The sequence below is a fragment of the Petaurus breviceps genome, unplaced genomic scaffold (assembly GCF_028583685.1).
Source record: "Petaurus breviceps papuanus isolate PSGF00001 unplaced genomic scaffold, PetGlider_PUasm1.0 490, whole genome shotgun sequence".
NCBI lineage: Eukaryota > Metazoa > Chordata > Mammalia > Diprotodontia > Petauridae > Petaurus > Petaurus breviceps.
The window spans coordinates 19,075,629-19,100,978 of record NW_027186352.1 but is presented as its reverse complement, the minus strand read 5'-3'; positions in this window follow the sequence as shown (position 1 = coordinate 19,100,978).

Below are 25,350 nucleotides of genomic sequence, written 5' to 3'. Positions count from 1 at the left end.
TCTTTCTTTCTTTCTTTCTATGTAGACATATGTATATGTATAGATGTTAATATACCTGTTAATTAAATACCAATATTGTCCTATCAATGCTATGTAGCTACAAATCACAGAAAATGCAATTTCCAGAAAAATTAAAATTGTAAATTCTCCCATGGGCTGTCAAAGATATATGATGAGTGTAAGTAGGCTAGAATAGCCTACTACTGATTACCTGTGGATGAGAATGACATGTGAAAGGTCACCAAGACCCTGTAGGCCTAGAACAAAAGCTGTGAGCTGGTCAGATAGAGAGAAGATGAGCTTGCTTTGGAAATGAGAGCTGCTTTTAGGCATTAGAAGGGTTATCATGTGTGTGTGTGTGTGGGGGGGGGGAATTCAATATCTTCTAGTTTATTGTTTGTCCTTCATTCTAGAAGAGGACCATGACATCAGGAAGATGATATCATGACTTGTAAATGAACCTTGCCCCATAGAGCAGAAGTAGGAACAATGAGTGGAAGGTGCAAACTGACAATGTTAGGCATTGGTAATATGTATGTTCACACCTGTATTCATGGATTGCATTTCTATGCACATGCATGTTTATGTTAGTATATGTACAGATGTGTGCATGTACACACATGGATAATCTCAACATTCACATGTGCATATGCACACAAATGACTATATAGGCATTTATATACATGCATTTATACATATTAGAGATGAACAAGCATGCTTATCCACTAACAATATGAACATACCCATTATACATGCCCCAATATATTCATGTACACACTGTGAATTGATGATGGTGCCAGCAATGTGAATGAATATTATTGTGGCTTTGTCAAGCTTTGTCTTCCTAGAAACAGGAACTGTGAAGGACTTGAGGCAGATTGGACACTGTGAACTTTATCATGGAACAGGAACTGGTTGAAGAACTGGACAAGGAGCTGTACAAGCAACTGGGAGCCTTTGAACCCAGATCCTTGAAAGTTGTTCACAGCAGCAGTCCTCTGGGAAGCTGCTCGTACATGACTTTACAATGTGTAACTGGATGTGTACATGTATAGAGACATGTATATTTGCCTATATACATGCATGTAAAATATATACATGCAGCTCTACATACACTCAGAACCAGCCCAGAGTGGAATGGACTGCCTGTGTTGTGAGCTCCTTGAGTGCAGGGACTGTCTTTTGTCTTCATTTGTATCCTCAGTGCTTGCCACAATGCCTGGAACATAGTAAGGGCTTAATTAAATGTTTTAGACTGATTGACTAGATAGATATTCGATTTTACTTCAAGAGCTACATGACTTCATTTGAGGTATTAATAGGGGGTTCTTGTTTCATTGTCCCTGAAATCTTCCCAATCACCCATTATGGAATTCTGTGTGATCCTTATGTAGCCTATATCAGCAGTTCTCCTTGATGTAGGCACTCCCTACAAGGAGGCGTATTGCAGTTCAACTACATTAAAAAAATCTTAAGCACTTTTCGTTTTTGTGTGTTGCAAATTAGATGACCCATTTTTTGCTTTTATTTTTTTTTTGAGTCATTCAGAGTTAAGTGACTTACATAGTGTCACACAGCTAGTAAGTGTCTGAGACTGGATTTGAACTCAGGTCTTCCTGACTCCAGGACTAGTCCTCTATCCACTGTGCCACCTAGCCACCCTTAGATGCATATATTTAGAAGAACTTTGGTAGCATGGAAGTTACTTCTCTCTCTATCAGTGAATGGATAGATAGATAATCTTCATGGTATCAATTTCTTTAGAAAGTACGCTTCTTGAGGGCAGGGATTGCTCTTGACCTTGTTACTATTCCCTGTACTTAGCACAGTACCTGGCATAAAATAAATCCTTTTTGTCTGCCTGTTTGATGGACTGACAAAACGATAAATGGAGCATTTTTTAGTGACAAATGTTTAATTATAAACAGACAAGCATTTCCATTATAGATTTTTCCTGTGCCCAGGAACCCCATGCCTTGAAGAATTTAGTTGAAGTGTGTCCATTTACTAACATGAAATCTACTTTCAAAGTGGGGACTTTTCAAATGAGCGAATTCCTGCATTTGAGCGTCCTTGCTCACCAGGTAAGAGGCATCAGTGTCTCAAGAGACAGTCAGAGTATGAAGTCAATCCACATAGCTAAGTGTGATGTTATAGGCAGGTACAGCCTTCAAGGAACTCCTTGTTTAGCTGGGGAGCTTAAATCACACATACTATGTGGCTGCCAGGGAGAGCCCAGGTTCCTAAGTCATTAAATAATGGCACCCTGAATGGCTCATGAAATAGATGTTATAAGAGTTCCTCAGAGAGAGATGGATTCTGTCTGGAGTGGGTAGTGATCAGGAAGGGAGGTTGGAATGGAAGTCTGAAAAAAGTTGGTGCTACCTGAGCTGGCCCTTAATGGATGAGCAAAATAGAAGAATTATTATGGAAGGGAGGAAAAACACCATACATTCAACCAAAAATTAAAAAACACTTATTATGTACAAAATGGGAGTCAGTACGACATGGTGGGATGGAAGGCAGTCTCAGACTTAAGAACTGGGTTCACATTCCACTTCTTATATAAATATGGATCTATTGAATAACAGAAACTCACCTGAATAATTTTATAGATGTGGAAACTAAGAACCAGACAGAAAAGGTGACTTGTCCAAGGTCACACAGTTAGCAAGGTTCAGAACTTGCTTTTGGATGTCCATTGTTTGCCTCTAATTCCAGGGATTTTTCCTTGCCTCACACTGCATCTGTTTGTTTATACAGGTTTTAAAAAATCAAAAGGAAAATGGTAGGACTGAACCTCTGATTTCTATGGAAAAAATAAATTCACTGGTGAGAAAATTCCCACTCCCAATGCAAGTTGGCACCTCCTCTGAAACTTATTGTCTTACAGTTGCTTTGATTAGTCAGACTAGGCATTTGTTCAGCTTCACACAGCCTGAATTCATCAGAGTTAAGACTTAAACCCAAATCCTCCTGGTTTTGAGACTCATTTCCCCCATCTCTATCCTTGTTTATAACTAAATAGAATCTAATACAAATTTGTCCCCAAATAAGCAAGAGATGAATAAAATTTGTCTATGTGAGCATGAATTTAGGAGAGGTCCATCAAAGAAGAGTAGATCAGTATAGGGAAACCCCCTCAGCAAGTAAGCTGATTTAATTGGTACCTGTGCAATAATGTTAAATGTATTTCCATTTTAGTCATGTTGTGAAAGAAGAATCAGAACAAAAGGGAAAAAAAATATGAGGAAGGAAAAAAAAGTGAAAATAGAATGCTTCAATCTGTCTGTATTCAGACTCCATAGTTCTTTCTCTGCATGTGGATAGCATTTTCCATCATGAGTCCCTTAGAATTGTTTTGGATCGTTGTATTACTGAGAAAAGCTACGTCTATTATAGTTGATTATCTCACAGTGTTGCTGTTACTGTGTGCAGTGTTTTCGCGGTTCTACTCACTTCACTCAATATCAGTTCATGTAAGTCTTTCCAGATTTGTCTGAAATCCATCTGCTCAACATTTCTTAGCATTCCTTTACATTCATAAATCAAGCTCGGAGTTCTAAGAGGCATTCTAAGAGGATAGAAAGGGAAAGAATCCTTGTCAGATATGAGGATGTGGTGAGCACAAAACCATAGGCAGAATAGCATGCTATGAGAAAAATGAGGTCAGGTACACATATGTGGGAAAAATGGGAAAGTTTTCATGTTGGTTTGGGGGAGGGGAGAGAACATTTGTCTGGATCTTAGGGTCTGTATAGGAGAATGATACTAGCAATTTGGAGTGTGAAGAGATCTGGAATGGAAGGCAGGGCTCTTTTCGATCCAAGACTCCAGGTTTACAGAACTGTGTTTTCAGAAACTGCCATTGATAGGACCTGGATTTTCAAATATTCAAGTCAGCAGCCAGTCCTCCCTGTTCATTTATTCCTAGCTCTGGATGTGCTCTGGGTCATGCAGTCATATTTTTTCATCTTTATCGTCATGTGCTGTTCCTGTCTGTCATGGCTTTCGTGATGACAAAGGATAGTAATACACGTCATATACATAGGGCTCTAACAAATGGAAATATGGTGCAGACAAATCACATTACACATTCAGAAGTGATCAATCACCCAGTGAAGAGAGGAGAATGCCCAATTCTGAAGAAATAGAATCTGTAGCATATTATTTACTTATCACTTTCATTTGTTTCCTCATTCCTCCGGGAAACAGATACCCTTCCATAACTTAGAGTCCGAAGCAATCAAAGTCAATTTCCTTCCTTTGTTTCTAACCACTGGAAACAGTACCTCTGAGTAAGAATCTAACATATTATCTAATTTCATTTTACTTTAATATCAGAAGAAGATCTAAACCAGATTATTGAGAATTACTTATGAAATGGATTATTTAGCCCAGTAGAGAGCTAACGTCCTTCCCTGGCATCTCTTATGCAACTATCTTGGGTTTAACAAGTAAATGTAACTGTGACAAATGATAAATTAAAAAAAAACTATTATTATTGTTACTATTACAAATGAACACAAAAGTTAAAAGTTTTACTAGACATCAAACTTTTGACTCCTCATACACTCTTGGGACCCTCCCCATGAGTCCCATCTAGGGTCCACTTCTCTACAGTTGGAATAAAACCTTTTAGCTCAGATTTCCAGTAACCATGCTCCCAGTCCTCCAGGGGAAATAATCTACTTGATTTTTAGAATTCAAATCCTATGGCTGATCTGTCCAAATAGCGAGTGAATGCAAACCCATTATATCTAGTGTGTTACAGACTGGAAAATAATTAACCTCTCATCTAACATTATGCCATGACCTCCTCCTGAATGTAACTCCCACTGATTAAAAAACACTAGCAATGCTATCAGAAAAGGATGTGTCTATTGACTCCCATTTATATTTCATATATCTTGTACATACATAGCTGCTTGCATATTGTCTCTCACATTAGAAAGAGAAAGGCCTTAAGGTAAAGGGCTGTTTTAACCTTTATCTCTCTCCTCAGCATCTACCGCAGTGCCTGGAAGATAGTAGATTCTTAAAAATGGTTGTCAGCTTCCTGTTTTCCCTGTTGATCAATTCACCAATTCTGAGACTCTCCAGGACCAAATTCCCTTTCTCTGGTCATCATTCTCTTCTGTTTTCCAGCGAGATAATTTCAGCTCTTTGAATCTGTGCAAAGTTAATTTTGTATCTATATATCTTACACTCAGAATCATTCTTCTAGAAAAGAAAATACTTAATATTTTTGCTCCATCATTGACTTACTCATTCATGGACTCATAACAATAGCAAGGAAAGAGGATATTAATGGAATCTTCAAGAGAAAAACCTAAGTGGAAAATGAACGTCTATTCATGCAGTTGGATGGACAATGTATGGAATTTCATCATCTGTATTTATTGTCTTGGGGGAAGATGTAACAAAAGGACAACAGGGTGGAGCAGCAATTACCAGGAGGAAAGTGGACTATGTTTCCTTTGACAGCTCAAGGAAAATAGATGTATGGCTTCTGTTCGTACTCATACAAAGGATGGGTTTAATGGACAGGGTACGTGACTTGGAGTCAGGAAAACTGAGAATGAAATTTGACCTCAGATTTTTTGTAGTCAAGGGAAAATCACAATATCTCTGAACTTGATGCAACTCTCCAAGATTCATTTATATATGGTTTATTCTTGCTGTAGAGACACATTTAGGGAAGGGCAAGGAAAGGGAATAAACATTTATATAATTCTCTTATATGTTCTGTGATGTCATTAAAAAAAAACAAATATCTCATGTGACCCTCATAAAACCCTTCTGGCTAAGTGGTGTTATTATTCCCATTTTAGAGGTAAGGGAAATGGAGGCAAACAAAGTTCTTACTTGTCTCTGGGGTCATAATGTTAGGAATTTTATGACGCTGGATTTGAATTCAGATCTTTGTAACTTCAGGCCTGGCTTTCTACCCACTTAGCCACCTAGCTGCCTCTAAACATTTCAGTAGTCTTACTTCACTTTTAATAATATAGTAAATAAGATGCTGAATTTGGAGTGAGGATGTGATTTTGACTTCTATTTTTGCTACAAGTATAGCTTTGGGAAATTCACTTCACCTCATTGAAACAGGATATAAAAAGATTAGCCTAGATCAGAACGATGGTCTCTCCTAGTATTAAATCCTGGGACTCTTCCATGATTCTAAGTCAGTTTCTATTTTAACCATTTTACTGGTCCATCAGAATTCAGGCTCCCATTGTCCTCAAGTCCAACCTCTACATTAACAACAGGCAGGCTTGGCTAGGCTTATTCATTGAAACCTTTTAAGAGCTCCCTGCTATTCTGAGAAAATAGCAATGGCCTCCCAAATTCCCCTCATTTATTAAGAAGTCTTTAGTGGAGCTGATGCTTTTGGAAAAAAAAAAAGACTGCAGGCGTGCTTGTGAAGTTCCCCTTCCATTATTTAACCTTGTCCTGAAAATATGATCACTTTATTTTCCCGACTAACTCGCATTTTCCATTCTGACAGATCACTATATATCATTTATTTTCCATTGCTCCTGGCTCTCTCTTCTTGCTGATGGACTGTGCCAGACAGTTGAACTTCATGACTGGGGGCTCACAACTGTCATGTGCTCCCTTTGGGTTTCTCTCTCAGGATTACAGTTATACCCTTAATATAAGAATTGTCTTAGAGAAATAGCCTCACACAACTCTCCTACCTCAAGCAGAGGGATGCTGAATGTGTGCTTTCAATTTTGAAGCCCCTCTGAGAAGGAAATATATACTGTCTGAGCCCTTATGGGTCCAATTTATACCGACAGTATTGCCTTGGGACCAGAGGTCCTCCCAATCCTAAAATGTATAAGGAGAATGATTCTGTTTCAGCTATGTGCTACTATGCAAACTTTCCCAAGTTAAATCACCTTGTGGGGCTCAGTCTTTTCAAATAGAAAATGATGGACTGAAGTAAGTTGATAAAGTAGAAGTTGCATGGATTTTGGCTTCAGAAAATCCAGTTTTAAGTCTCATTTTGACACAAGGCTGGTTAATTCAGCTCTCTGGGCCTCAGTTTCCTTATCGTATTATATGAAGAGGTTGGATTCAGACTTCTAAGGTTTCTTGGAGCTCTAACTCCTATAATCCTGTAAAAGGATCTCCAAGGTCTTACCCAGCTCTATGTTTCTAAAGAGAGGAATTTGGATTTTGATCCATAAACCTGAGGGTGAGAGAAGGTGTAGAGGGGAAAATAAATCTCACAATAAACCAGTATATAAAATTTAAAAATAAAAATAAAATAAAACTACAATCCCTGGGAAGGATAGGGAGTTTTTTTTTTTTTTAAAGCAATCGGGGTTAAATAACTTGCTCAAGGTTACACGACCAGTTATTTCTGGGCATGGTGCTGAGTATCTGAGCCTGGATTTGATCCAGGTCATCCCGACACTGGAACCAGTGCTCTTACTCGCTGAGCCACCTGGCCGTCCAGGATAGGGAGTTCTTAAACTTATTTTCCTACAATAATAATTGCATATATAACTTAAATTTACTTTCAAGAATTTCATAGACTAATAAATTTCCCTTTTGTTTTATTATTTTATCCTTTGGTGTTTTCCCTCTAATTCTTACTCATAAAGTTAATTAAACACACACACACACACATACATATACACACAGTTCACTTGTTGATTTCAGGAAATAGAATTAATGAGAGCATAAAGACCTTCACAGCAAGGAACCTAGGTCCACAGGATGAGTAGTGGCACAAAAACAGCAGGGGGAGTAATTGAACCAAGTCCCTCTACCTGATGATGATAGAAAACATGGCGGATTCGAGTGGAGTACAGTTATACACAGGCTAACAGAAAATTCCATCCTTAGAAAAGGTTTATAAAGTCTACACCTGGAAGTTATCTTGGAGATCATCTCATTCAATCTGTTTATGTACAGATCAGGATTCTGAGCACTAGTAAGGGGCAAGGACTTACCCAGGGTCATACAAGGAGCAAGGGACAGATATAATATTAGAACCCATATCATGCTTCCATGCATGGACATTTTCCCTCTCTTTCTTAGTTGCTTCTTAAATTAAATGAAAATGATATCACCTTTAAGCACTAGGCTGTCACTGGCTTTCAGAGATACATTAAAAAAAGAGGTTTATACAATTTTGGACATTATATATTGTCCTCATTATGGTGGACATGAAACTCTAGTGTTGCTGGCTGGGAAACTGTGACCAAGAAAAATGTCATCAACACCCATTAGATTGTCTATGTCCAGGAATGCTATTTAATTTAACTAAACCAAATTAGATCTTCCAAAGAGTGCTGGGAAGATGCCCGGGCATTTACTGCTGGAAGAAACTGCACGTAGCGTGCCTTTTATATGACAGGCAGTGCTGCTTCTACACAATAAGCATATCTACCAACATTCTACTGGCCTGACATATGTTAAGGAATTAAGAAATACACTCATGCTGAAATTATTTTTAGTATCTACCTCTTTCACTCTGATATTTCCAAGATCATACACAGTAAATTACTGATTGTCTCAGGGGGTCATGTGTAAGGACATTGCTTGGGGATATCTCTGAGGTAGGAGGTTTTGAAAAGAAAACTGTGAAAATCAGGAAGAAGAAGAAGGACAGGGATGAAAATGGCTCCTAAAATTAGGAATTTTTTTTTTCTGGGATGTACAATGACATGGTGGGGAAGTTAGATTTTGATGTTGCCCCTCTTTTGTGGCTGAAGTGAGATTTTGCGTGTTGATTACAGGTATTGTTGCATTACAGGGAGCTTTCTTGTCTCCCAAATTGCTGACTTGTAGCTGGATATTGTTATACCCTATTAATCTTTGAAGAATGTGTCCATCCCAAAGACGCAGCATTCCTATGGAAAGTACCATTAGTGAATGAACTGCTGAGGGATGGAAGATTACATAGTGACTCAATGTTACTTGTTTCTTTCTCTTAGGTACTCAGCTGATAACAACAGAAAAAAGGCAGAGCTGCACCTGGAAACACAGCCTTGTGTCCCAATGATTGGAATAGAATTGACTTTGGAAGACATGTGCTTAGTCCTCATGCTTATCAAGGCAACATAGCATGCTTTTTATGACCTCATTGTGGCAGATTAACACTTGGACCCCCATTTGCATTCGTCATCTCTCATGAGCATTGAACATTTGAAATGTCTTGTGATAAAGCAGGGGAGATGCAATGTCAAATTTATGACCCAAATTTCTCTAGTATGATCTTGATAAATAAGCACTCTGATTTGAAGAAGGCACACATTCTACAATTATTTCTGGGCTGATAACCAATGGTCAATAAGAACTTTGTTTATTAGCTGCTTAGTGAGAAATGGGGGAATTTAAAAGAAACTAGTCAGTCAGGACAATTGTCTTGGTCTGGCTTCCCTGACTAGCTGATACAAGAGTGAATGATTTAAGGAGAGATTCCCTAGAGTCTCCCCATTGAAGGCTGACATGTAACCAAAATATTGGCATCTATTTTTTGCTTCTGTTTTTGTTCTCTCCTTTTAGGTGGAATATTGGCAATGTCTTTGACCTTATTACCTCAGAAAAGCCAGAACACTAAGCAACCAGAAGCCTGAGAGCAAGCTCCTATATTAGGATTTTCAGGCAGTCAGTCCAACATCTAGCAATTCCCCAATTGATAAATTGTCGAAGAATATAAACAGGTTTTAGAAGAAGAAATCAAAGGTATCTACAGTCACATGGGGGGAAATACTCTAAATCACTACTGATAAGAGAGCTCATTCAAACATCTCTCAGGGACCACCTCATACCTATCAGATTGGCTAACATGATAGAACAAGAAAATGCCAAATGCTGGAGGGAATGGGAAAAATTGGGTCACTGGTAAAACTATTCTGAAGAACAAATTGGAACTATGACTAAAAGGCTAATAAAACTGTGCAAACCCTTTGACTTAGCAATATGATTACTTTCTGTATCCCAAAGAAGTTGAAGAAAAGGGAAAAGGACCTATATGTATAAAAAAAATTTACATCCGTTTTTTTTTTTTGTGGTGGCAAAGAATTAGAAATTGAAGGGATACCTATCAATTAGGGGATGACTGAACTAGGTGTGGTATATGATTGTATTGTAATGATTGTGCTATAAGAAATTATGAACAGGGAAAGCCTGGGAAGATATATATGCATTGATGTAATGTTAAGTGAACAGAACCAGAATATTATACACAGTAACAAAAATATTATAACAATGATCAAATTGTGAAAGATTAACTACTCTGATCAACCCAATGACGCAAGACAATTCCAAAGGATTCATGATGGAAAGTGCTATGCACATCCAGAGAGACAACTGATAAACTCTGAGTGAGGATTAAGGCATAATTTTTTCACTTTATTTTTCTTGCTTTTTCCCAGTTTGTCTAATATGACAATATGTTTTGCATTATTTCACATGTATAATTGATATCATATTGTTTGCTTCTCAGGGGGTAGGGGATGTGCAAAAAGGAGACAAAATTTGGAAATCATTTTTTAAAATGATGCTGAAAGCAAATAAATAATATATTTTAAAAAATAATCATTGGTATGATGACTTGAGGGTCCCAGAGTAGGTGTACCTGAGCTGCTATGCAGCATTTGGAAATGAATCTGATGGGGACAATACTATACAGAAACTATATGAAATGAGCTCTCTCTTTCCAGGAGCAAAATGGTATAGATGAGAGCATTACCTAGGTTTGGGGAGGGAAAGGAGGAATGCTTGTACCTCTGCTTTTACTGACGCCTCTAAACACAATTTCTTAGATAATTGATGCTAATATGTCAGATCCTAATTACCCATGGGAAGAGTTGGGAAAATGTACCAGAATAGAGAGTTGCACCCACAACATTAGACAAACAGCCCCTTCCAATCTCGTAGAGGTACTCTTGAACTACAAGAAGGAAGATGATGTTGGCCATATCCTGAGAGAGTGAAGTCAGACAGTATCTTTTTAGACCCTTTTTATTTCTACTTCAGCATATACTGTTTTATTAATATAAATCAAACTGAAGAGATGTTTCAAGGAATAAGATTTAGAGGGGGTGGAAAGGGGAGCAGGAACATTAACTTGAGTAGGTTAGGTCTTAAACCAGGGCACAAAAAGCAAAAGGCAAAAAAGGGGACTCTTTATGTATATCAGGTTCAAGGTACTGCAAAGATACAAAGATACATGTCAACCCATTTAATTAGAATTTATAGGTATGTACTTGGAATCATATAGTATAGTAGAGTAGGGAAAGCTAGGTGACAGAATGAATAGAGTGCCAGTTCTGGAGATAGGAAGACTTATTTTCATGAATTCAGATACAACTTCAGATACTACTTGTGTGACCCTGGACAAGTCACTTAACCCTGTTTGCCTCAGTTTTCTCATCTTCACAATGAGCTGGAGAAGGAAATGGCAAACTGTTCTACTATCTCTATCAAGAAAACCCCTAATGGAGTCATAGAGAGTCAGACATGACTGAAAAAAAAAGACAGTACAGAGAAAAATGGAAGCCAGTCGAAAATGTAGAAGACTTTGAATCACTCTTAATGAGAAAAAAATCTTCTGCTTCTATGCTTGGAAAAGTCATATCGACACTATTCTACAAAATTTTGAATGCTCGTGGATCTTATTGACTAAAGCTGTATGTTTAAAGTTATCTAATTAATTCAAAATTCAAGAATCTTTTTAGTATGACTTGAGTTATCAAAAAACAAACAAACAAACCCAACAGCAATAACAACTATCTTGGTTGGAGAACATCTGGTGTGTTGATGTCAAGCTTGAGCGTCAGACTTCAGAAGGTATGTTTTTAATTTGGACAATGTCCACAAGGCAACAGGGAGACAAAGGCTCTTAAGTTGATGTCGCTTGTTGAAGGGACTTATAATTAACCTGAAGAGGAAAACACTCAGGGAAGACGTGGTTGCTATCTTCAACTATATGGAGAATCATTCTATTTGACTTCAGAGCAACGCTAGGAACTGTAATAGGTGGTACTTTCTCAGACGTAATTTTGATAGAACAAAACCAACTTCCTAAGCAGTTATATAGCCCTCCAAACATGCACTCTGTGTGTGTGTGTGTGTGATAGACAGAGAGACAGAGAGAGACACAGAGAGAGAGAGACAGAGACAGAGAGAGAGAGAGACAGAGACAGAGACAGAGAGAGAGAGAGAAAGAGAGAGAATGAGAGACAGAGACAGAGACAGAGAAACAGAGAGATGGTGGGGAAGTAGGTTGACACTCATTGAAGGTCTTAAACCAGAGCCTGAAGGACTACTTTTTGGTATGTTAGAGAAGTAATTTTTTTGTTCTATATGGATTGGTCTAAATGGACACCAGAAAATTTAAAATTGTTTAATTGCATAATAGTCTGTTTGGAAATATTCTAATTCTCTGGGTTGTTAAAAGCAGCAATTCGTTTGTTTTGGAATGTTCATTTCTGTACCCTATTAGCCAGTACCATTTGATGCTGCAAGAGGGTCCTTAGTTCTGGAAGCACATTAAGGCTGGTTTCTCTAACACAACAGCAGGGGGAGCTCAGGCACTTTTGTTTTCTGTTTTTACCTGTAGGTGAAAGAGGAATGTGACTGCTTCCAATGGGTTTGAGAAAACTGGTGTTCCCCAATGAAAAAGTATGTCAAATGCATTAGTAACACTACCCCCTCACAGCAACCCCCCCCAAAAAATTCAGTGCTAAATGAAAATACTAATATGACTTTAAAATGTTGATATTAGAAAGTTCAAAGTAGTCAAGGAATCTTAATAACTTTCTAAACAAACCCCTTTGTACTAAAGGGCAGAACATTGAACCTTAAGAAGGGTCAATGACCTGGACAAAGGTCTAATGGGAGTAAATGGAAGTTCCAGAGTTTGAACCCAAGTCATTTGACTTCAAATCCAGTGCTTGTCTCAGTTCATCCTTCAGTAATATTTTAAATCATCCACTAATAGATTTCTCAAGTATCCAGGTTCAAAGATTTTATATACACATACACATACATATATATGTGTATATTTTTATATGTATGTGTACATATAATATATGTACATATATGTATATTGTATATATTGTTCATATTTTACTTATGTAACATTGCTTGATGCTTGAATAATACATTGTGTGCCTGAATACATACATTTATACCATTTAAATTTTAGTACTTTATCTTTCAATACATACATTAGATGTATGTAGGTGCCTTTATATACACATGTGTACACATATACATATAATGTATGGCACACTTTGTAAATATGCACATACACATGTTATATGGAAAGACATGTGCATATTTGTATATACACATATATGTGTTTGGAAATAGGTACCAGGGATTTCTATAAATTTGTTATTTAAATAAATATCTATATTAGTCTATTTTTATGTTTATAGCATGTGTATCTATCCACATATAGGGTGGCCTGGTGCTTTCAATTTCCAAACAGCTTTAAAATTTGAATATGTGTTTATATATACACACATACATATACATGTACATATACGTATTTTACTACCTTCATTTTATATACAATTGAGTTGAAGGGAAAGAAATTGAATATTTTTCCAAAGTTCCCAAGTACCAAATCTGCAAGCAGTGACAAAATCAGCAACCCAAAAGATTTGATTTTTCCATTCATGGGTCCTGTCACCAGGACAAGACATTACTAATTCTTAAGTCATAAAGGCATTGCAGATTGAGGCCTGTAGTAACTATTGTCAGTTTCCTATTGCTCAGATGATGGCCCAATAATATTAGTAGCATGCAATTCAAAGTCTTGGCCATGATAACTCACTATCAAATGGAAACAAGTTTAGGTTGTGAATGGATATGATGATTTGAAGTCATCCTTGAAAGGTCCAACCTAATAGAATGGTATAAAAATAAAGTTATTGACAGAAGGGTGACATTCATGGGATGATTGTATTTGACCACAGAAACTTGGGCATGCATGTGTCTACTAAGAGACAGAAGTGTCTGAAGGTTGGATAGGTGAAAGACATAGTAGCACACAAGTAAAATAAAGAAACATTTGAAGCAATAAGGACTCAATAATCATGGAACTAAAGAGAAAAAATTCTATTTATCCAAATATGGTGAATCCTTGAGAAATGGAGATGATCATTAAGGTGATGAGATGGAATGGCTTCTTTGGCTCGTGGGCACAGAATGTAAGGATATGGTGAAGTTAGAAAACTCATTGATGGAGGGATCAATATGGTCACAGATCCTTCAGCATAGCAGAGGATAAAATTAGTTACGGTCTGAGAAGTGATGCTTCAAGCTCACTATCAATTTACTTCAAAAATTACCTGCATATTTGACAAGCACACAGGATCAATCTGCCTTCCTTTCTTAGCACAGTACCAAAAACAGGAGACAAATTGATATGAATATGAGCTAAGTCAGTTAAAATGAATGTGATACCTTTAAAAATTGATTTATTTAAAATTTAGTGATTATAATTTGTGCCACTCACTGAGATGCTTAACTTTCAATTTTAAAAATTATGCTTTGGAGTTTTATTTAAAGAAATTTTTAAATGTCCAAAAGAAGACATTATAATAAAGGAAGAAGTTGTTTATGCTAATTATTTATTGCTCTATTCTCTAATAATTGCTAGTAGGAGGCTATAAGGTTGATTTTTCCCCCTTATTACTAGAGGTTATCCTAAAATATTTATTTTAAGTCATCTGCACATAATTAATTCATTTCAAATAGCATTTATTAAGTGCCTACTCTATACAAAGCACTGATAGATAATGAGTATACAATAACTAAAATACAGGGTTCCTGTCATGAAGGTGTTTATAATCTATTGGAAAGATGGATTTAATTTTTCATTTATCTACTTCTTATTCATATTTTTTGGTGCCATCCTCTGATTTTATCAATAGAGCTTCTGGATGAGAAACTGCCTAATACAAATCAGAAACTCATCTACGACTTAGTGTCTTAGAGAGATATTTTTGTTATTGAGAGGATGAGTGGCTTGTGCATGGTCACAAAGCAAATCCATGTCAAAGACAGGTTTTGAACTCAGGTTTTCCTAAATCCAAAGACCACCTTTTTTTTCTGTTTACTACACAACAGGAAAACTTGTGCCACGTTTGGCAAATACCTTATTTTTCTGCACTTCTGTTTACTTATCTGCAAAAAAGATATAGTTGAACTAGATGCATTCTGAATTTACTAGATCTAAATCTATTCCTATGACATGATGATCTTGTGTATCATGAAAAACATAATAAAAATTTATCCCTCTTTCAAAAAGCTCTATCCATTCTATCTCCATCCTGCAGCTGTGCTATCTCTTCTAACACAGTAGAGTGGATAGAGACCAATATAAGTATCTTGACAGTTTAAGCTTAAATCTTGATTCTGACACAAACCATCTATGACGTTAGAGGAAAACCAAGTGGCTTCTCAGTGTCCAGGAAGCTCTCTAAGGCTGAGCCATTGGATAATTTTATATATTCACTGATAAAGTTTCTCAACCAAAAAAAACCCTTTACTTTAATGGAATTGTAGGTGCAGAAACATAACCCCTTAAAAATTATGACGCATTGTATGAATATATGGATTAAGACACATAAATCAAAATTTAGGAAAATAATGGGAAAATAAACAAAGAAACTAAAAAAAAAGAAGTTTGAGTGCAAACACATACGCATGCATTTTAAAAAATTTCCCAGTTTTTAGCCTATAAACAAAAGATTCTTGCTGTTCAGTTGTATTGAATTCTTTGTGACCTCATTTGGGGTTTTCTTGGCAATGATACTTTTAGGTTTTTCCATTTCCTTCTCTAGCTCATTTTACAGATGAGGAAACTGAGGCAAGCAGGGTTAAGAAACTTGCCTAGCATCACACAGATAGTAAGGGTCTCAGGCTGGATTGGAACTCAGAAAGATGCATCTCCTCTTCATTAATTTTTTTGGTCCTTCTTTTTAATTTTATAGGAGAATGCTCCCTTTTCAAACTAGTTCTTCCCCTTCACCTATCCTCTTCCTTTAAAAAATAGATTTTTTTTCACTATTTTTTTGTAGAAGTATTGAGATGGGCACTTATTCCATTCCATTTTCTTGTGTCTATTTAAAGAATTGGACTCATGAGCCATGGATTTCTTTTTTGATGGGGGAAAGGCAAGGCAATTGGGGTTAAGTGACTTGCCCAAGGTTACACAGTTAGTTGTGTCAAGTGTTTGTGACTTGATTTGAACTTGGGTCCTCTTGACTCCAGGGCCGGTGCTCTATTCACAGAACCACCTAGCTGCCCCTTATCCATGGATTTAATTTTTTTTGCTTTTTGGAGGGCCATTGGGGTTAAGTGACTTGCCTAAAGTCACATGGCTAGTAAGTGTGTCGAGTGTCTGAGGCCAGATTTGAACTCAGGTCCTCCTGACTTCAAGGCTGGTTCTCTATTCACTGCACCACCTAACCTCCTCAGTCATGGATTTTTAAAAGCTATATGGTTTATATGAAGTTTTAAATGTGGTCTTCCCAAAATAAAAGATTATATGGTCACTCAAGACCCTTTCAAGTAGTGCTATTTTTTGTTAAATTATTTTCAGCTTTCAACAATTACTTTCATAAGTTTAAAATTCTCTCCCCCTCCTTCTCCACTCCCTCCCCAAGATGGCTTGCAATCTTATATAGACTCTATACATACATTCCTATTAAAAAACATTTTCACATTAGTCATGTTGTATGGAAGAATTATAACAAATGGGAAAAACCATGAGAAAGAAAACAAAATAAAACAAAACAAAAAAGAAAATAATTTGCTTCGCTCTGCATTTAGACTCTGTAGTTCTTTCTCCGGATGTGACTGACATTTTCCATCATGTATCCTTTGGAATTGTTTTAGGTCCTTGCATTGCTGAGAAGGGCTAAGTCTATCAAAATCAGTCCTTGCACACTGTGTCTGTTACTGTGTACAAAGTTCTCCTGGTTCTGCTCCCCTCACTCAGCATCAGTTCATACAGTCTTTCCAGATTTCTCTGAAGTCCATCTGCTCCTCATTTCTTAGAGCACAATAGTCTTCCATTACATTCATATACCACACTTTGTTTAGCCATTCCCCAATAGATGGGCATACCCTCAATTTCCAGTTCTTGGACGCCACAAAAAGAATTGCTATAAATATTTTTGTACATGTGGGTCCTTTCCACTTTTTTATGATCTCTTTGGGATACAGGCCTAGAAGTGGTATTGTTGGATGGAAAGGTATGGACGTTTTATAGCCCTTTGGGCATAGTTTCAAATTGCTCTCCTTAATGGTTGAATCAGCTCACAGCTCCACCAACAATGAATTAGTGTTCCGACTTTCTCCACATCTTCTCCAGCATTTATCATTTTCCTGTTTTTCCATGTTAGACAATCTGATAGGTGTGATGTGGTACCTCAGAGTTGTTTTCATTTGCATCTCTCTAATAAATAGTGATTTAGAGCATTTTTTTGAGGGCAATTGGGGTTGTGACTTGCCCAAGGTCACATGGCTAGTAAGTGTTCAGTGTCTGAGGTCAGATTTGAATTCAGGTCTTCCTGACTTCAGGGCTGGTGCTCTATTCACTGCACCACTTAACCTCCCCTAAAGCATTTTTTTCATATGACTATGGCTAGATTTCATGTCTTCCTCTGAAAATTTCTTTCCCAGTTTTCTGCTTCCCTCCTAATCTTGGCTGCATTGGCTTTGCTTGTGCAAAACCTTTTCAATTTAATGTAATTAATGTTATTTATTCGCTTTTCATAATGTTCTCTATCTCATGTTTGGTCATACATTCCTCCATTCTCCATAAATCTGACAGGAAAACTATTCCTTGCTCACCCAATTTGTTTGTGGTATTAGCCTTTATACCTGGATTGTGTACCCATTTAGACTTTATTCTGGTATACTGTGTCAGATGTTGGTCTGTGCCCAGTTTCAGCCACACTATTTTCCAGTTTTTCCAGCAGTTTTTGTCTTATCCCAGAAGCTGGGGTCTTTGGGTTTATCAAACAGTAGACTGCTATAAGCATTGACTACTGTGTCTTGTGTACCTAACCTATTCACTGATCTACCCTTCTAATTCTTAGATAGTACTGAGTGGTTTTGATGATTGCTGACTTATAATACAATTTAAGATATGGTACACTAGGCCACCTTCCTTAGCATTTCTTTTCGCTAATTCCTTTTATATTCTGGACCTTTTCTTCTTCCAGATAAATTTTGGTATTGTTTTTTCTAACTCTAAAAAATAATTTGTTGGTAGTTTTATTGGTATGGCAATGAACAAGTCAATTAATTTAGGTAGAATTGTCATTTTTATTATATTAGTTTGGCTTACCTACAAGCAACTGATGTTTTTCCAATTATTTTTAGCTAATTTTATTTGTTTGAAAAGTGTCTTGTAATTGTGTTCATGTAATCCCTGAGTTTGTTTTCACATGTAGACCCCCAAATATTTTATAATGTCTGAAGCAACTTTAAATGGAATTTCTCTGTCTATCTCTTGCTGTTGGGTTTTGTTAGTAATGTATAAAAATGCAGATTATTTATGTGGGTTTATTTTATATACTGCAATTTTGCTAAAGTTGTTTATTATTTCAAGTAGTCTTTTACTTGATTCCCTAAAATTCTCCAAGTGTATCATCATATCGTCTGCAAAGGGTGATAGCATTTTCTTTTTTACCTATTCTAATTCCTTCAATTTCCTTTTCTTAGCTTCTGGCTAAAGTTAACATTGTTAGTACCATATTGAATAAGAGGGGTGATAATGGACATCCTTGTTTCACCCCTGATCTTATTGGAAATGCTTCTAGCTTATCCCCAATGCTGATGATGTTAGGTAAATACTCAAATAGCACTATTTTAACATCCTCTATGCTGAATTAAAGTCCTTTCTGAGAGATAGAGACAGAAAAACAGAGACAGAGACAGACAGAAATAGACACGAGACAGAATGACAGAGACAAAGGAAGAGAAATAGAGACAGAGAAAACCAATTTTCTATTCAATTGCATTTTGTGTTTGAAGATGAAATTTAGCCTTCTATTTTCTTTGGAGCCATAGAAATCAGCAGAATCTAAAGCAGTTTTCCTGCTTAAGTCTTGGCTAAACCTCATTAAACTTTTCAAAACATTCAAGGAAAAAGTTGAGGTGCAGAGCCTTCATACAGTTTGAGAGAGATGAGTAAAATAAATGGACAAGAAGGCAGAATGTCTAAATGGTCTCAAGTTCAGACCTCAGGAGGATTTTACACAGCTGAAAATGAGATTCAAAAGCAGAAATATACTTCAACATTGTTCAAAGGTCCAATCTTTGAAGAAAACTGAGAAGACAAAATAGAATAGAATGGGGGTCAAAATGATTTCAACATGTGATTTGGTCTGTTGACAAAAAGAGATGATCTTGTTATAATTCCCAAAGCTCCCACTACACAGCAAGGAATGTGATTTTATACTAATTCCTTTTCCATGGATGACTAAGATTTGAAATGAAAAACAATAAATAAGAACTGAGCTCCTGGGAAAAGGTAGATATTTCAGCACTTAAGGGAAAAACAATCCAAGTAAGAGCTGGTCATAGTACACCATCAATTCCAAAGGTGTCATTAGACCAGTTTGGTCCAACACCCAAATTTTGTAGGGAACAAAACACCTTCAGTTTAATGAAGAGTTGTAACATAATTTAATACACTTATTCTGTGTTTTTTTATAAAAGTATTTGATAGTGTGTTTGGGAGGTTTTTTTAGGTAATATTTTCTATGATAAACCTCGCAAAAATGCATTTCTCTCCATGATGCTACGTTAGCTTTATTGAAGTACAATTGCAATTCCTCCTTGGTTAAAAAGAACAGAACTAAGATTAGAGTGAAGTGAATAAAATCATACAACTGGAAAAATCATTTAGGAAATCCAGAAGTCCTGTAATACTGAACCCGCTCACTCCAATACATTTCAAAAAGTATAATACTAAAGAAACACCATCAGTACATCTTTCATCAGATGTGTTTGAAATTTCTGGTTTGCACTTTGCTCCATATTAAGTTAGCAAATATGGGGGTGTTTCCCAAATATATTTGATCTTCTGGATTCTGAGGAAAGCAAAAGACGAAGAATCAAAAGAATGATGAAATCAATACAGAGCTTAAACATGCTTCCGCATTATCCTCTACAAATTTCAGTTTCTTCCTCTGTAAAATCTGGATTAAGTGATCTACCCCTTCCAACTCTGAATCTATGATCCTCTGATTTCATGATCTCGACATCATTGTGTATCTCTGGGGAAGTCTCTCACACTCTCTAGACATTATCTTCCTATTCACGAAGATTCCCATTCTACTGTTTTGGTCTGAAATCCAATGAGATCATGTATGGGGAAGCATTTTTAAAAAGGGTAGTTTGAGACCATTTGAAATGTAGGGCAGTTTACAGTTCGTCATGGCCATTACTACCCCCACCACCATCACCAGCTCCATTTGGTTATTCCTCTTTGTCTTCCTTCTCTTCTTCTTCCTCTGCCTCCTCACACACATTTTATTTTCCTTCATTTTAGGATAGATATGTGGAAGTGATGTACCTGGATGTGAGATAAGTAGGCCACGAATGTCAGCCTCTTTATATGGCTCCATCCTATTAGGTTTTTTTTTGTTGCTTTTGGGAGGGCAATTGGGGTTAAGTGACTTGCCCAAGGTCACATGGCTAGTAAGTGTTAAATGTCTGAGGTTGGATTTGAACTCAGCTCCTCCTGACTCCAGGGCCAGTGCTTTGTTTATTGTACTACCTAGCTGCTCTCTAGTGTTTTTTTTAATAACTCTTAGATTAATGACCAGGATATATGATTCATTCTTTTTTTTTTTTGGAGGGGATAATGCAAGGCAATTGGGGTTAAGTGACTTGCCCAAGGTCACACAGCTAGTTAAGTGTCAAGTATCTGGGGTCATATTTGAACTCTGGACCTCCTGACTCCAGGGCCGGTGCTCTATTCACTGTGCCACTTACTTGTCCCAGTGTGACTCAATCTTGTGGAAAATTGCATGTGGATTTTAGTGGACTCTCAATGTGAGTCAACAGCTGGTCATTGAAGCAAAAAAAAAAAATGCTGCCTTTGGCTACTCTGAGTGATGTAGTGTTGATATATTCCACCACTGCATCCTTAGGAGTCCCTGGCCTTGCCAACTTGACTTTATTTTATGTCTTATCTCCCTTGACTAGAGTAAGGGCTCCTTGAGCACAGACTCACACTTTTTTCCTCTGTATTCCAGTAACCGCCAGTGATTGGCTTATCGTAATTTACAGTATTTAATTAATAAATAAATCCCTTTTCCCATCCCTATCTCCCTACTTTTGCTTGTGTCTAACTACCTTCTTTGAAATTTTCTTCTTCCTTCTATTTCCGGTGCATTTCTCTTCAATGTGTATAGTTATTTGCGTGTTGTCTCCCCAATTAGAACATTTCATCTTTGAGGCAAGAACCGTGTATTTCTTTTTGTCTTTAGCACTTGGCAGAGTGTCTGCCACATAGTAAGTCTTTAATAAATGGTTGTTGACTGACTTTTAAATTATTTCAAAACTTGAAGTGATGATTCCAATTTATTTATTCTACATATGACTAACTCTATTCAGTTTAGAGTGAAGGGTTTAAGTGATCCTCCTGATAAACTCAGGGCAACCAGAAAAGGACAAAGAGGATGAGGAGTGTCCCCAAGAACACAAGGATTGGTGAAAAAACGGAAAATGTTTGGCTTGGAGCAAAGAATTCTTGGGGGCTCAGAAGAGGCCTGCAAGTATCTGAAGAGTTATAACATGGATGAGGAAACAAAAAGCTCTCCTTGGCCCTGAATGAAAGACCTAAGAGATAAAGCAGAATTAGGATAAATGAAAAAAGAACCAACCGTTCATAAGGTGTCAAAGAGTGGAACTGAATGTGGCAACTGGTGAAGGCCTCTATCGGTGGATGTTTTCAAGCAGAGTTCTGGGCACTGCCTGTTCATTTGTAGAAGGGATTCCAATTCAGGCCTTTCAACATGATGTAGTTAGTCTCTGAGGTTCGAGGCAACTCAGAGGTTCTGGGATTCTTTCTCATGCTGGCAACATTCCTTCCACTGAACAAGACTCTGGGCAAATTTATCTTGAGAGAGAGAAGTTTTATATTAAATACAATAGAATATACCCACCAGTTAAATGAATATGCTTTTTGTGGAAGGGCATTTTTTCTTCTTCAAGGAAATTAAAATTTTATTATGGCTCCCAATATTAAGGAGATTCAGTGAGACATAGTGGATAGAGAGCTGTTCTCAGAGCTAATAAGATTTGGATTCAAATCCTGACTTTGCCATGTAATGACTGTGATCCTGGGCAAATGACTTAACCTCTTAGTTTTCTAGACAATTATCTGTCTCTAAACTGTATTAACAATACCAATCTGTATTAGCAGATGTAGTTTCATTATATGGGAGTGTAATGGTTGGACAGTTTGGAAATCTGTCTACTTGATGTTTCTGTCTTGATAATTATGCCTGTATACTTTGAGGTTCAGGGTGCTGACTTTTTCTCCTGAACAAGGTAAACGATATATGTCTGACTGATTAAAGTAAGCTTGTTAACCCATTTTGAGTTGCTTTCCTTTAACAAAGCAGATCCAAGAACCTGTGGTAGCTGTAAACCCTGAGGACGCTTGGGGTGCTTGCTGCTACAGGGAGTCACCTAAGTAACTGAATTTATAGAGTTACCACAAAATGTAAGAGGTTTAGTCAACTTTGAATCAACTGTGTTTCTGGAGCAGGTAAAATCAAGACATAAAGAAATTATAGAATTTAATTTATATAGCATCCAAAAATGTAAAGGGAAATTGTTTATCTAAGCTGGAAAAGTCATATCAAGAAACTCATACATTTGACTGATGAACCAAAGAGTGGAAATGGAACAGGGTTTCCAATTCTGTATGAAAACATGAGAAGGACATTTCTGGGAAAGGGAAGTCTCAAGACAGAGTGACAGCACATTGAAGATTATAAGATTCTTGGGTCCAAAATACACTGCCCAGTCTAGTTATGCAGAAAATGCCACTTGGAACAGTACATAATTGAAATCTGGCATTCATTTCCTCTGATATTCTTTTTGGGGAAGCTTTGCCATTTGGAACCTGCCAAGGGGGGAGAATGAGAAATGTAGTGAGCTTGACTGAGCACAGTCTGCCCAATTCAATTGGCATCAAACAAATTCACAGGCTGAATCCTACTTCTGAGGCTTTTGCTTAGCTCAGAAGGACCCTCTGGGACCTTTTATCACCCAGCTAGTGAAGTTGATACAAGCCTGTAGCAGTAGGGGAAGTATTAGCCAGGTGATTGACTGGGAAATAGATCTTTAAGGCCACATTCATTATTCAGATATGCAGGGGGTGGCAGTGATTGCCAGGTGGCCTTCTAGAACAGGGTGGTATAATCAATAGAGTGTATGTTTAATTTATTTTGTCAACTGTATTTACTAGAAACCGAGAGCCAAAAAGTAGCATTGTGCCAAAGAAAAAGAGAAGGATGTGAATATGGAGTCAGAATACCTAGGCTCAAAGACCTTCTCTGATGCTTATTGCCTATGTAATCTTGGGTAATTCAGTTCTCCTCCCTGAATCTCAGTTTTCTAATCAATAAAACAAAGATTGTGGCCTAGATGACTTTTGAAATTGTTTCCAGCTCTGTGTCTATAATCTTATGGTACTCCAAAATTTTTCTACAAGTTCTCCTCTAGGGGCAGCCCTGAGGGGTTGGACATGGTTTTCTAGCTCTAGAGCTCAAGCACTTGCCCTGGTCTGCTTCTCACCAAGATCATTGGTTGATACCTTCTAATCCTCCAGACCCAATGGATTCTTTAGAAAGTGTATTTGCTAAGGCACCATTAATAATGCTATGTGGTATGAAATATCTCCCATCAAATATGCACAAAATACAGCAACCACTGGGGTCAAGCTTAGGGAAACTGTGGCAATGGGGAATAAGAATTGAGCTCCTTTGTGAAGAGAACTCAAGATATTTCCTTTGGCATGATGTAGGTTCTCTACTGAAAGACTTGAATCTGCTTATAGTCTGTCCTTTTCACTTGCTTCAGAAAATACTGTCAGCTCATCCAAAATACTGCTAGGATAGAGATGAGAAGATGGGAAGTCCTCTGCACCTAGGAAATCTCTCCCAGGCGAGAGTGAGCTGCAGAGACCGCAGTGGAAGCCCAAGATGCTGCCTCTGTTCTGTATGTGCAGATTTCTGACCAAGCATTTACCTGGAACATTATCTCTTCTTCTGTTCGCTGTTCTGGCTAACTTAATGGCTATATACACTTCCCAGAGGGCAAGAGTAAATACCTTAGGCAATGAAAGCATATTTCTTAGTGCACCTTGGGAAATATCCAGGCCTTGTTCCTACCTAATGAAGAATGAAAATGTGTTCTTCCTTGTTAAATGTATCAGAGCTCTACTGGGGAGGCAGGAAGTCCTTCATGTCCTACCCCCTCCTACCTTTATAGTCTTCTTACACCTTACTACTCAAAATAGCCTCTTTGATCCAGTGACACTGTTCCCCAGGCTATTCCAGGAACAAGACATTCTATCTGGGAACTTGCTTTGCCTGTCATTCATGTCTGGAATACTCCATTTTCTCTGCCCCAACTACTGGTCTCCATGGCTTCCTTTAAGCCCCAACGAAAATCCCACCTTCTAAAGCAGCCTGTGCTGACTCCTCTCCTGCTAGTGACTTCCCTCTGTAAATCATTTCTTATTTATCCTGCATGTGCTTGCTTTGTATATATTTGTTTTCATGCTGTCTTCCAGTGAGATCACAAGCTCCTTTAGGGCCGGAACTGTCTTTTGCCTCTTTTTTGTAATTAGGTGCTTAGTGCACACCTGGCACATAGCAGACACTTTCAAGTATTTATTGAACTGAATTAAACCTAGTGTTGAATTTACATGGATTGAGAAGTGACTTCCTTGTAATTCATTTCCTCTTCTATGAATTGAACAGACATTGTACTAGTTCTTCTTTGAGATGCCTGCCAGCAATAAAATAAAATAAAAGTAAATATAAAAATAAAATTAAATATAAAATAAATATAAAAATAAAAAAATAAAATAAAATTTATTCTGTGCTAGATAATTTGGCTACAAAGATAAGGAGGGCCCTCAACCATCTTCCTTCCTTCCTTCCTTCCTTCCTTCCTTCCTTTCTTCCTTCCTTCCTTCCTTCCTTCCTTCCTTCTCTCTCTCCTTCCTTCTTTCCTTCCTTCCTTCTCTCTCTCCTTCCTTCCCTCCTTCCTTCCTTCTCTCCCTCCTTCCCTCCCTCCTTCCCTACTTCCTTCCCTCCTTCC